Source organism: Ischnura elegans, chromosome 2 (genome assembly GCF_921293095.1).
Source record: "Ischnura elegans chromosome 2, ioIscEleg1.1, whole genome shotgun sequence".
NCBI lineage: Eukaryota > Metazoa > Arthropoda > Insecta > Odonata > Coenagrionidae > Ischnura > Ischnura elegans.
In genome coordinates, this window is record NC_060247.1 from 75733325 (window position 1) to 75749015 (window position 15691).

General features: G+C 38.7%; 1 protein-coding gene across 6 annotated transcripts in view; it reads right to left on the reverse strand.

Moving 5' to 3' along the window:
* Positions 1 to 15691, reverse strand: part of LOC124153980 (fasciclin-3) — a 278922-nt gene that overhangs the window by 146910 nt on the left and 116321 nt on the right. The gene's annotated exons all lie outside the window — the stretch shown is intronic.

The window sequence follows — 15691 nt, forward strand, 5'->3', positions numbered from 1 at the left end:
AAAACATGATATCATCACCGGCAAAATAACGTTCACAGAATAAACTCTCTAAGTCAAATTTTACTTAAGAGATGTTGAAATCATAATTGGTCAACTGTGATAGCGCAAAAAATATATAGGCACAATAATGCTTAAGTTCTTCAACACTGATGGTGCAAGGTATCACAATTAATAATACAAAAAAGTTTCAGCGACGAAACATAGCCAACTAAATATCAAAAATCCGCCTAGAATACTCCAGGAAGGCAATATGTACCACTTATTACACAAAGTATCAGTAACTTTGCAATATTACTATTAGTTTCTGATTTAAAAGGCGATACCCGTGGCATAACAATAAAAAATATGGCGTAAGGCACGAGAGAGATGTAGCAGGCTTTAACATCTGTGATATGATAACGAGATCGACTTGGATCAAATAAGCATCAAACTAAATAATAGCAATAATGAAATGCGCACAAATAAAATTTCCCTGTCAAAATTCTCGTTTCCTGAAGCTCCCTATTCAATTTTTTACTCTGATGACCCAAGTTCGTCGACTTAAGGCTACGATAACGGTGACAACGCAACACTTTTCTTTTCGTCGAGATCATGGTAAGAAGAGCATCACACCATTCTTGTCTAAACGTCTAAATTGTCAAAACGACATTTATGTTCCAGCGATATGGCTCGGAAAGCCTATTTTTTGCGGCCTTCATGTCCAAGAGTCGCTATTACAAGACCATATTTTGAAATATTCATTAAATTTAAATCAGGCGGAGCAACCTCCTTGACGCCGAAAACTTAAAAAAATAGAGGGATCGTATTTGATAAACAGCGCATTTTGACATCAACTTCCGAACCCGAAATCATCAACGGAGTGGGATAATATTGAACATATCCTTAAACGTCGTATTAGAAGTGGCTTATGGTATGACACGCAAATGATCTAGATACAGAGACCCGTTGGTGGCTGAATTTTGCCCTCTCATACATTCACACGCTATCACAATTGGCAATAAAATAAATTTGGTTGAAGGGTTGTACCTAAAACCTTCATACACTGAATTCAAAAAATAATTAAAGCTTCATTAGGCTAATGAAAGCAAGTAATGGTCTGAACAATATAAGTTATGGTACCTTTTCACACTATTTATTCAATACGACCGGTTTCGTCGCAGAGGTGACATCATCAGGTAAAGAAATCGTTATATTAACAGTTATTTTGTTGTTGTTTAATATAACGATTTCTGTACCTGATGATGTCGCCTCTGCGACGAAACCGGTCGTATTGAATAAATCGTTTGAAAAGGTACCATAACTTTTATTGTTCAGAATGGATTTTCACAAGGTAAAGCCAGAAACAATCAAGTTTAAGTAATGGTCTCTTAAACACTATCCCCCAACAGCATGCTCTAGCTAATTATTCAAAAAGTTAACCCGTGACGATCCCAAATTTTCTTTCCATCAAGACCATGGTAAGAGGAGCATTATTACAGTCCTGTCTAAACGCCTTGCAGTCCTAGCCGGGAAAGCGTTTCGGAGAACAACTCAAGCGCAATAATCCGCCCATTTGGGCCAGTTCATTACGGCTGCCATAGGAACAGGGAGGGGGGAGGGCGGGAGGCGCTAAGGTTTCATCCGGCACTCCATTCGCTTCTCTCACTCCACTGTAGCTCCGACTAGCTCAAAATTTTTTCACGCCAATCCCACAGATAGCACTGCGCAATCGTCACGAATATTACCTCAACTCTAGAATGATCGCCTCGTCTCGTTTCTGCTCTCACAGCGAATGAGATTCTGGTGGCATCGGAAGGATTGGATTCTGATCCGTACGAAACACAATTGTGTCCGAAATGAAGGATTATTCTGAATGACGGACCCATTTTCATAACTTCGTATTTATTCGAGTACAAATCCAAAATGAAGAAGATTTACACCAAGGAAAAGAGGAAGTTCTAAGATTTGATTTAGTTTAATTAATTTGACAATTTGTAATATCTTTGTAATTTGGATGGTAGACATGTATACATGATGAGCTCTTTTACTTGGATCCGAAATCGCGATTCATTAAAAGATGGAAAATAATGATAAGTTACGAGATTTAAAGATGCGCAGTCTCCTTTTTCAATATGAGACTGCACTATAGTGTGTAATTATTTTCACTTCTTTATGGTACCAGTTTTAAGGCAGTACGTCAAATATTCTCGAATGTCAGATCGAAGTAATTAAACATACTCTAATACTAAGGAATTGTATGGATCTTATTAAAGGTCGTACTACCAGTAAGTAGTACTGGAGGAAAAATTGAGTTTCCTTCCCAATTTGGAGAATGAATCCCGCAACGATTAAGTTATTATTATTTTTTTTTAACTCCAAGAAATATTTTAACAAGAAGTTATTCGAATCACGCGCGTGAAAAATGATTATGCTTTGTTGAAATTTTTATTTGCATAACATATAATTTTTAAGAACAACAATTTTCAACGTTATAAACCCTTAATAGACATACGTTGTAGTACATCTCTTATAAAGACAAATGTTTTGAACAAATAACGCGTAAATCCAGAATTTAGAATTTTTTATGCCGTTATTAGGGTGAGATAGACAAGTATTTCACGTACATTAAGCCATTATGTAATATTACTTACACATTATCATTCACTCTGTGTAATATCACCAACACATTTATTCGGGATCCTTGAGTTGTATTTTTTTCCGTTGTTCATTTATCAATGTCAAAAGGGTGAATGAGTCCACGACAATTAATGTTTATTACCCTTTATTTATTAGAGGAGAACTGATACGACCACGCCCAACATTTGACCGCTGCCTCGGAATACTTATTATTATTAATTTCATGCTATCCTAATGATTTTTCTTCATCAGCTTCGAAGTACTGGAGCGCAGTTTCCTTGTATTTTGAGAGAATTGAGTATACCCCTTATGAGAGTAAAATAGGCTCGTCTTTCACCTGCTTTTATCCATTATGTAATATTATATACATATTCTCATTCACTCTAAGTTGTATTACTTACACATTTATTCAGTATCTTTGAGCAGCATTTTTTGTTGTTGTTCATTCATCAATGTCTAAAGGACCAATGAGTCCACGACGATGAATGTTAATTACTCTTTATTTATTAGAGGAGAACTGATACGACCACGCCCAACATTTGACCGCTGCCTTCGAATACTTAATATTATTAATTTCATACCATCCTAACGATTTGTAATCATCGTCTTCAAAGCACTAGAGACGAAAGCGCAGTTTCTTCTAGTATTGAGAGAATTGAGTCTACCCGTCGGATCGGGACACTTAAAAAAAATTATATGTGGTCATCAATCATCCCTGGGTTGGTTTGATGGGTGAATGCGGAGTTCTCGAAGCTCTCATAATCCCGACTGAACAAAACCTGAGCCCTGCTTCATGAGGATATCACATCACATCCCGGGGGTTGAGCCCCTTTCTCCGGGAAAACCCTCATGGTTCCGTGAAAGGTTTCCCAGAAATTCTATGGCCCTCATAAAAAAAGAACGATTTCCAGCCTCGAGTCTCCGATATATATATATCCACGTCCATATTCGAAACTGGGACGCAACGGCTGCAGCTCCACTCGTCATAGGGTAAAATATTTACTGCCAGATAGGAAAGGGTAATAGACCGTTGGAGGAATAGCATCACAGATCGAGTAGGATGAGAGTGGCAAAAACAAGCCACGGCTGCTTTAATGAACTGAGACTTTGAAATTCGACGTAGAGGCATTAAGAGGGTGCATCACTCCATCTCAGGCGGTCATGTTTTGCCTTTTAGCGGGCTATATAGCTAATTTAAAACTTGATTTATCATCATATGTTCACTTAATATAAATTTGAGAAATGAAAGCAGTAATTTCCTTGAAGATACTCGGATCCGAAACTGCGATTCATTGAAAGACGGAAGATGATGATAAGTTACGAGATTGAAAGATTCAATGTCACCTTTTTCAAAATAAAGGCCGTTTTACACGGGTCACGGAATTGCGCAGGTTAGAACTGCATTCATTTCTAAAATGGCGTTGAATTGCGCGAATGCATTAACGAAATTAGAACAGGGGCTATTTCGTCATCTCACGTCCACGGATTCTCGCAAGTGTTCTAGCAATTCACCGCTTTACACGACGCAATTTTGACTGGGCCTTAGTACACACGTCAGATTGTGCCCCGTGTAAAACGGCCTTAAAACTGCACAATACTGTGCAATTAATTTCATTACTTTCATGGTACCAGTTTTAAGGCAGAGGCAATGACAAATATTGTTGAATTTCAGATCTGGGCGAGGAAATACTAAATATATTATGGACAGAACAAAATAAAAAAGTATACTGAATTTATTTAGGTACAGTGTTCCACCATAACTCGATAAATAGTTAATGTAAGGTTGAAATGTAGTAACTCGTTGCGATGCGTCCTCTTAAGTCTAATCCTACATTATTTCTTGGATTTACATCTGGAAACTATCTTTGCCCCTTTGTTTTTCGCTGTGTATAGCAATTATTTTTGACAGCTCAACACATGAAAAGACGCGGGGGGAATGAATTTTAATCAACTCCCTGTCAAATTACAAGTCTGAAATTTTGATAAATCGTATTGGCGAACTTCCTGCGAGGGAAGCATTGCCCCAAACCAATGAACAAGAATTCGACGAGCATGAAATTTGCAAGAGCACAGGGTACATTCCATCTTCGCTTGTCCATTTCTTTCATTTCCAGGAAATATCATGAATACCTAAATTCGTGCACCAGATTCCAAAATTCGGCTCATGTATAGCATTCCCGAAAATGCAGGCATCCAGTGCTACAAGCGAAGGGAAGGAACTCAGAAAACATATTTAATCTAAAAGGAAATAATTTTCTGCTTTGAGAATGAAGTCATGGCAAATAAACACCTAAAATGAATACCTATGTGGCAATTGAGCTTCTTTCACAATTTTCATCTCTTATCAATTAAATAGAGCAAGGCAAATATTTTATTTCTTATTAATGTTGCTCGCTGCAGAATATAATATTTCTCAGGAGAATTGTAAATATCCGCTGAATAACAACTAGGCTAGCTAAATTAATCCGACCAAAAAACGAGTTGTAGTTTTAATTAATTATTATTCATCCATTACATATCCATAGTTTTCAGAGCCAATGCAATAGGATAATCTTGGTCATTCTGTACATCTCCTTCCAAGGTACTACTTATATCAATAATAAAATTTAATCTTAGGCCACTTGATACTTGAAATGTGTGGTAAAGAATGACTCCACACGATATGGAGCTCGCCCATACTCGTCGCTAAATATGATATAATTACCAAAAAAACTAAATATTTAGCGATGCAATTTTATCTATTTACAAAAATAATATTCAACAAAATAGCTTCGCATATGATGATCTAATTCGACGCGATTAAGTAGCACATGAAAGGGAAACTCCAGCTGTATGACTCAACGAATGGGTGGATTAGTCACAGACACATAAAAACACAGTTGATATATCAATGAGAAAGATACTGGATGAGGTCGCCAAGTCTTTGACTATGGAACCTTTCCAGACTAAGTTCTTCGATGCAAACCCATCCTCCGGCATAACCACGATATCGCTAGAACTTTAATCACGAGTACGGTTATAAAAATCTCGATCTCTCACCAAATGAAAGAAAATGTAAAGGCCAAGCGATTAAAATTAAAATAAGAATGCCTTCTCGACGAGGAGAGCTTTCTTTTGACTTCGATCGCCGAGGCTCGGAAGAGAAAAAATGACTACGTAATCCAAATGCAATCTTTTGCCTACGGGAAGCTTTGAAAATTTTTCTTAACTTCTTCACAGCGCTCCACAGAACGTAATTTTTTTTCACATGAATCCCCGACCATTAATGGTGCTCGCTGCGGAAACATTTGGCTGAAAAAAAAATGCAGCACGGTCTTGCACACAAACGAGACGGAGAGCTTGCGTCACTTTTGCGACTCTGAAAGACTTTTTCCAAGTAAGCAGTGTGAACGAACTTTTCTTTCTGGACTGTGGACGCTCCCTGCTCACACTGGGCAAAACGGTGACTGACCTGATGGTATTAAAGCCGCGATTAACGCCCAAAGATTAGTATTTTAGAATCAACTCCCGAAAATTTAGGGCATTCCTATATTAGAGAGACTCTATCTCTCACACTGAAACTGTTTTAAACAAAAATTAAACCGTCGCTTTGCATGAAACTACATAAAATTACGGTAAACCTGCTTTAAGTAATCCACGTAACGACCAAGTCTTCGGGGGTGCTAAGGAGGTATGCGGATTGCATATACTGACGTTTTGTTTTCAATTCACACGCAGCAGAAAAGCATACATTTCATTAATTCAGCTATTTATTTCGGTTGAATTAAGCTGAAAGTTCAATTCATTGTTACGTGTAGGGAGACATTATGAAATATAACTAAATCGAAATATGGAGGGTCAGAGGATGAATTGGTGGTCTCCTCAGCAGATGTATCGCGGGTAGTCGCCGAAAGACAAAAATATTCGGGGGGGGGGGCCGAAGCCCGCTAACCTCTCCCTCTTGGCTACGTGCCTGATAAAGAAGTGCAATCGTTAAAGCTATTTCTCCTAACAATTAAGAAATTTCATTAATAGTTCTGGCTCACCGATATGGCCATATGCTCTAATTTATGGAAACATTATCTGTTTTAGTGTTTCCTGCTAAGCTTTCTCTTCTTTGAGAGTAAGTTATACATTTTTCAACATAATAATTACGGCTATCATAAAAGCCATTCCTCATGCAAATGAGTAACAGCAATAAGTGCCAACGAAATTCATCCAAAAAAATTCTTGGAATGAAGGTGCATCATCAAATCATAAAATACGAAGTAAGCTCATAATCACAAGTTATTTCATTCTTGTTACGAATTCTTCTCCCTTTCGGCAATTTTTCTGGTCACGATTATCAAACTAAATCACACAATCCATTTCTTTGGGAAGTCCATATGAAGAAAGATTTTCCACCAAGTAACGCTTGAGACGAATCCTCCTTTGAAAAGGATGATTGCGTCGCGCCTTCGTAACATTGCTTCGTGACGAAATAATAAAAACTTAGTGATTTCACATGAAATAAAAATTAATTGCACATATATTTTCAGGAATGATAAAAGCTTAACAAACTATCAGTTTCGCAGATGTGCTAAATACTTAAAAACTAGTTAATTTCAGAGTTTATTTAATGTAAAATTAAAAGCTTTATTTCAACCATCCTCAAACGTATAGTCAAGCAAAATACAAGGCCTCAAACTAAGAGAAAGAGTAATGTCAAAATTGGATCGAAGTCAAATCAATGCCCTCCTCTAAGCAAATATTTTGATAATACTACGAATGCGTCATGTGATGTTATTTCATGATTCTTTCGCATCTCCTTCCTGCTTGCACAATGAAGTTCACGTGAAAATGACCACTCCCTTTTCTGTAAATTGGTAGTGAAGTCTGGAAATAAAGAAAGTTTAGCGTTCATAAAAATTATAGCGAGATACTCTGTAGAACAGATAGATCCCGAATGTTGCTTTTTCCACGACCGGTAAGAGACTATAACGGCAGAGTTAGGACTTACTAATAGGCTAGTTGACTTCATGCATGTTTCTGAATTTTCCTACCATTTTTAACAGTATTTTTTTTTGCATATTCTAGCTTCAAAGGCTTTCATTCATAAGTAGCTGGCAAGTTTTGTCTTAGCATGAATGTGGAAGTATAAATTGTTAGTGTGCCTATTATTTTTACGACCGTGTGGTGTGCATGAGGTAATCCTCTTGTATACTGCATGCTGGTATTTGATTACTCCCAACCAAACATCCTAGAGGTGACTCGCAGGGTATTATGTAGATGTGGATGCTTGCACAATAAAGTTCTTTAATAAATTACAACTCCCCTTTCGGTAAATCGGTAGTGAAGTCTGGAAATTAACAAAGTTTATTTTAACGTTCATAAAAAGTTATGAGAGGATTTCCATGGAGCTACGCGCCAGAGACAGTTTCTTACGCACACTTGACAAAGGCTCCCAGTAGTTGGTGCCTGCAACACATCTGAAAACCTTCCGAGGAGGCACAGCCGGATGGCAGGGGGGCACACAAAAAAGGCGTCGCCGGGGAATACGAGGGAAGAGGCGTTTTTTTTCTCCGCGGAGTGTGGGAGGAAGGGAAGGCAAGGGATGAGGAGGCGGGCGGGTACGGCAGGTGCCTCTATCCGAGAGATTAGTGACCTCTCACGGGCGTAGTTTTGGACTGCCTCACGCGAACGCCCATGTGACTCTGTTTTTATCGTTTTAACCCCCCGGGCGAGGAACAGAACTAAACTTTTTTCATACCTCATTCCGTGAAGAGAGAGAGAAAAAAACTGAGTACGGGAAGTCGAGGAAAGCCTCTCGAGTTATATACGTGGTTATACCTTCTTCCGAGGGCAGAAGTGGGTTTTCCGGCATACCGCCATTATGTTGTAGATGAGTCCCAATTGGGACGACAGATGGTTTTTTTGGATTCGTTCCCTGCACACCTACGCAGCCAAGATACAAACCACCGACTTGGTCAGAGACGGGAGGGTATAACCGCCAGCCAACACGATATAGACGATAGAATGTAAAGGAAGGAAACAGATTTTCAGAAGAGGATTCCGGCTAGTACGTTTTGGCTTTAACATAGCTTATATAAGCTTGCAAAAATGGACGATTAATGAGTACAGAAATCAGAAATGCAATTTGTTCCCGTACCAAGTCCATGCTGTACAGCAGGAAACAATTCTTACTGTGTATGCACACGGGTAGTGAAAGGAATAATTTTTTTTTGACTTAAATAGGGCAAAAGCTGAAATTAATACCGTAATTATCATTCACCAAACCTTAACAAAATAATACGGGGAATTCAGCGCCGAAACCGTGATCGACGGAGACGAATAACATCTATATCCACATGGTACGTACAGCGCAAACGAACTTGGCTTGTTCAGGAGGAAGTGAAATTTTAACTAAAATACACAGCATTCTCGTTACATAAACCTTCTAAGAAGATTCCAGTTTTACAGCGCATTCTAAGCAGAGACTTGAAAAACTCCCAAAAAACTTAACAATAAGATTAGATCGAAATTTCCAACGTGAACCACTTTTTCAACTATTCGAATTCGGGTCATGAGAATGGGGTTTATGCCTACTACTACAGAACAACGATCCCCTGACTTCGAAGAAAGCTTCAATTCGAGAAGGGAGCAGAATATAATAATAGCAATCACTTCTGAATAAAATAAGGTCTTCAGTAGCACCAAATTTACACTCGAAGAGTTGGGGCCCTACCCTTTTAGGGATTGACATTTTCCAACCAAGGAAAATGACGTCATTTCGGCGTCAACACCTCGAAAATCTCAAAGATAGGCCAAAAAACTTTATATCCGCTAGGCTTACGCATCTCACTAGCGAAAACCTCCGGGCTCCAGCGGTCAAGCTGATTACAGCCTAAAATTCACCAGATGAGTACGCTGTTATGGTACGTAGATGGGGACCCAGGCTGAAGCTGTCAGCATGAAAGTGTATAATAGGACTGGTAATTATATTTATTACTCCTCAACCAATGAGAACCAGATGTGAAATAGACTTAGCGACGAATTTACGGGGATAGAACTCCTAAGGCTCTAGGTCATGTCGTCCGTGAGATTGACCAACCCAAGCAGAAGAGAGAGCCCCAAAAGCTAGTAGGAGAGAACTTCCACCCCAACGCCACAGGGGCTGGTAGATTATTGTTCAATCCAGAGCACTAAGGCAGCATTTCCTAGCTCCGCATTATAATTGGTTTCCTCGGACTGAAGAGGGATGACATCATACAAACGACATCATATACGAATGCCCACTGATTTACACTGAATCGTCACGAAAGGGCCCACTTTAGCAGGCGACAATGACATCAGACGAAGAAACCCTTCGTGCCTAAAGGAGAGGAAATAATTTCGGGCATGTTTCAACCTGATTACCTCGATCAAGAGGGAGCATTTAGGGACCTAATTGGTTGATTCGGACACGCGTTAACTGCATCACGACCCGCTCAACTAACAGAGTACGAGGACACGCAGGACATGAATGGAAGGACAAGTCACTCAAAAGCCCATCCACGTGACACGACGAAGGTTCATGTCGAGGAAATGGCTCCCTGACCCAGTACCCGGCAATCACCATGTCGACGCACGCGAGTTAATTTTTCAAGTGTTGGCGACGCTGATTCGATTCATTCACCTGCCACCCGCGCGGACTCCTTTCGGGGAGGCGCTCAAGTCGGGATGTAGTATTTTGAAATTTTCACGATCCGAATCGAATTAATTCAACGAGAACGGACCGCCAACGTACCCGCACATATATTCAGAGTAAAGCATATTCGGGGAACATCCGAGAAACAACCCCGTTCCAGCATTACTAATTGGTGGGACATTTAAATAAAATCTCTCTTTGGATAGAAACAGTGTTAAGCGGTAGAGTAGCCATGGGGAATATCCGGGGGATCCGAACCAACCCCCCCTCCCCCCGAAATATAAAAACAGAATTACTTTGCTTCATAAAAGAGAACAAATATTGAAAAATCATGAATTTACTAAATATTTCCTTGACAAATGAAGATATTTATTGTGAAAATGGTTTCCTTTAATTATTAATTATTTAATTCTCAAACCACCGAATACAGCTCATATTGGCCATTTTTATAACGGGGTATTCAACAAATTTAACAAGTAAACGTACACGAACATCCATGCCCTGGACAGGGGCAACCTACCCAGGCGGGTAGGTCGAACCCGCGACCTTTTGTTTGGCAGGCGAGGACGTTACCCCATCGCCACCGAGGCTAGCGATGAAATTCAATTTTGTTCTCATGTACTTTAAAAATGTATTCAGCTAAATTTTTATTATTATTATTTATTAATTTCATTAATAAAATTTAAAATTTAATTCAAGGCCGGGCTTAAATTAGTTTAAAAATCTCCTACGACCATGTTTGTCAAAAAATTTCCCCGTGATTTTGGACCCACCCTCCCCCAGAACGAAATTCATGGCTACCCCACTGGTGCCAAGAGTTCGACAGATGAAAATAAGCTCTTATAAATTTTTTTTTTTTAAACCAGCCTTTATATTTAGATTACAGGGGATGAGCAACGTTTATATATGACACAAAGCAAAAAAACTCAGTGACCCCGAAAAACCAAAAGTGACGTATTAAAAAAGTCACTATATTTATTAAATTTTCAGTGAATGGTAAGCCCCCTATGTTTCAAAATGCCACCCCTATGCTTTTAAATGCCTACCCCTATGTTAAAAATGCCACGAAACACGAAAATCGACCATTTGGAACTTCTTAGATCAAAAACATGTTTTGGGGGGGGTTGACTGGGGGGTGGTTAAAGGGGGGTTGGAGAGAAAAAGTTATATTTTCATGTATTGTCATCGGAAATGAAGAAGTGTGCAAAATTTCAGCGTTTTTGCTTCACAGGAAGTGAGTCAAATTTGAGTTACAAGATTTGTACCAGACAAACAAACAGACAAACAAACAGACAGGTTGGTGAGTTGATATAAAGGCTGGAAAAAGAGAACCTAAACGAGCAAAAACGATGATCCACAAAGACACTCGATTCACACTTTCTTCTAACTTGAATAATTAAAAACAATTTCTCCAGAAAGTTGGAAATATTTTGCAGGAGTCATATAGCGGGAGGAAAATAAAGTACATACGAAATCACTCATTTCAGGAATCAAAAACGAAAATACTTGATGGCTACAGAAAAGTACACTCCCACATTGTGTAGCTGAAGTGAAAAATATTAAAACTCCTTAATTTAATGTCCTCGAAATAGTCTCTCACCAGTTGGTAAAGAATATTACTTCAAGTCAGATAAGTTACCATTCGCAACGTCGAGGAGGCTAAAATTTCAAAACTTTTCGCTATTTCTAGGGAAAAATGTGAATTTTGAAGTTCGGGGTATAACTGACATCATCCAAAAAAGGTATTTTTTTCATCATCGTACCGTACGTTTCCCACGACTTATCTCGGGCACCACCACTTGAAAATCTTATCCCTATTCTCGTATGCTCTCCGATTTCTCAATTCGAAGTCCAAAGGTATATACGACGCATCTAATTGATACTCCCGAAGTGTATAACCTATGCTATAAAAAAACTTTGAACCTCCTTAATCTAACACTCAATGATAATTTATGAAGCAATGCTGAAATAACTTTTATTCTTTCAGATTAATTATTCCGGTAAAATAAAAAAATAAAACTTTATTGCGGATTGTCATGCTCCTGTTAAATTTTTTTTTAATAACTCCCTATTTTATTTATTCACTTTTGTACCACCGAACACAGCACATATTGGCCTTTAACAACGGGATTTATTAAAGATTTCAACAATAACATGTGCACGAACAGCCATGCTATGGATTGGGGAAACCTAGCCAGGCAGGACTCGAACCCACCTCTTACATATCAAGCGAGGACTTCACCCCGCCGCCACCGAGGCCATCCATTTTTAACGAAGTAAGTGAAACTAGCATACAACATGACTTACAACGAAACACACTGATGGGGGTGTGATCTGTGAGTCCAAATGTCGAAGTCAACGGCATACAGTTTGCGTTCAACCGCAGGCGAAAGCAAGATTGTGTAATTTTAAGCGGAATCAACATCCGTGATTATTCTCCAAGCATCCACACAGCCCATGAAATAGGTATGCTAATGGATAGGGGCAACGATGCCGAAACTGTTGTCCTCTCAGCTGCGGATGCTCTTGTGAACGAGGAGGTGGGACGGAATCTACCCATGTGCGACGGATACGGCCGAGTCAGCACATTCCAAGCAATTAGCCCCTGATTACAAGAGAGCCCACGACGCTCCATATCTGTATACTGGATGAGGAGGAGAGCATTCAGAATCAAATAAGAAAATATCCACTCATAAGGAAACATGAAAATAGAAGCTGAGAAATGTGTTGGTTGATCGATTGGAAGACTGAGATCATGTGTCTCCACAACAAATTCAATTCCTGGGGTGCAAAAAATGGCACCTAAGTTTCTCCCATCCTCTGTAAGTTGTAAAAACTCAGCTTCTGTCTTGTGTCAACAAATTCCAATAAAAATCACTCGCTCAGGGATTCGATCCGAAGGTTGTTTTAGTAGGGGAGAGTAGAGCTCACTATAAATTACTAGTAATAGTAAGTTACAGTTCGGTGAAGTTCACATATTCAGGGTATACTATATCTTACCCTGGACCACCAAGAATTTTTGAGCGGGGGTGCCCAAAGGCTTAATCCAGGATTTTTAACATGGGGACCCATCTTTGAGTATTTCAATGCTGTGCTGCAGAGCTAACATACTCCCTCTAATAACGCCAAGGGTGTTTTATCCCGAACGTTTGAATGATCTTGAAATATGCACTTTAAAACACAAAACTGCTATTTTATAAAAAAATATTAGAATTTCCTACGATTATTTCATTGCTCACGACGCGTTCCGGCTCAAACAGCCATCATCTGGTAAAAAACATCGTAGGACATGAAAAACACATTAGTACATTTTGAGATTTTGGATTTGAGAAGTTTGCAGAAGTGGTGTGAAACAGAAGTAAGGCGAGGAAACAGTGAGCAATCCATCTCCAAAATCATTAATCAGTGATTATTTAGCAGTGTTAAAACGTTGTGTCAGCTCCTTACAAAATGATTTGGATACATTATAAGCCTGTAGAAAACCTGAAAAAAAACTAGGGATAAGGTGACGCTACATTACCCCGCTAGCTAGGTACCCGCAAGCATAAGAAGGTGGAAGCAATCCAAGAAAAAATCACAATGGAACGCAAATGGAAGATTCGTGATCGGGCATATGGGCTCCATGCTAGCATTTGTTGTGTGAAATAATTTCTGATTTAATTCAATATCATATATTGACCATAGCATTTTCATTTACAATTAGGACATGCTTGAGTTAAATATCTTTTATAATTTGCGGCATGATGTGGTGGAAGTTCTTATCACTAGTTAAATAAGACATTGCAGTATAAGACTACGCGTTTCGTTGCCATAATGTTGTTATTGTAACAACGAAACGCCTCGCGTTCGAATAAATCCTGTGGAAACATTGTAATGCCTTCTTTAAATAACAGAAACATTCAATTTATGGTCATTCAAAATAAATCCCCCTAAAATATTTTAACCGAAGCGAATATAAACAAACTCATATTAATGGCACATCGATAAAAATTCAATATTCGAGCAAACTATGTAGTCAAACACGATCTACTAATGGATTCGATTGACTTTTACTTTCCAACGGAAACTTTGGAGTTAAAAGGGAGGAATAAAAAAGTATTTAAAAAAATCACTTTCGCAAACGCCTGTGGCAATTTCAGGGCACTCCAGAAAAATAAAATCGCGCCGGATAAAATAAATAAATGATGAGCACAGGAAGTAAAAAAAAGAGAGAGAAGGATCGATAATTGTGAAAGCAGCCTTAAAATACCATTTATTTCAGCGGATAGGAGCGAGTCGACCGTGAGGGATCTAAATATATATACACAGAATGGGCAGGTGCAAAATGTCACGGATATTAAAGGGACCGTTATACCGATAATTGGGTTCACGGCCACACATCTGGCCTGGAAAATTATGCCCCCTACACCGGAGCCTCCAGATTGAATACCCCCACGGCGGCGCGGGACTGACCCATCGGTTAAAAATGAACAAAGGTAAAAAAAATCACTTCAACGAGAGCTTCAACGTGACTGCGGCCTCTCATCCCACAAGGCACCCATGTTATAACGGGGCTTGCGGAAATGTGACATATTACAGCACGACATGCAGGAAAAGGAAAAAAAAACTCTTTTTCACTTGCTTCAGCATTCATTGCATTTTGATCAACTTTACTTAAAAACGAAATCTTTCACCACAACCGAATATTTTAAGAGATTTACGTATGGCAATACAAGGCGTTCATTTTGCTTTCGCTAAAATTATTTTAATTTTTATCCTGATATCGTAATTCGCCATGCGGGAAAAGAGTATGACCTTCTCCTTCACAAAGCATCTGTAACTGCAGCCAAATACTTTGGAAGACTAACGTATAAGTACACAATATAAATTCCATATATTTTTTGGCATGAAAAATATTTGTATCTTCATTTTTAAATCACATCTCTTTTCACGAACCAATATCGCATTGCTCACCAGATACGACCAAATTTACGAACGAAGCATCTTCAATTACAAAACATCGCTAGATGAATTACATACAATAGTTTTATTCGATTGGACCTCATCACAAAAAATTCTCTTAGCAATTATACGACATTTCTAATATATTCCTACGAAAAGGTCGGCGGATGTTTCTTAAAGTCAGACCCAATACTCTAATCCATATATTTTTAATTTTCAATTCACAATTAAATTTAATAAACCATAAGAAATGATTAAAGACTTCCTCCCTTAAATAGGCGTGAATTCTTCCAGATCAGTGCTATATGAACAAATGGAAGGAATACTACAAGGGCCATAGCAGTATGTAATTGAATGAGAGAATGCACGGATTGATGACTATGGCTTTGAGGTCAAATGAGAGAATCAAAAGATGTAGGAAGGGCACAAAGGAAAAGGTTACAACCTCCATGACGACGAACAACATTTGGACATCCGAACATAAACATG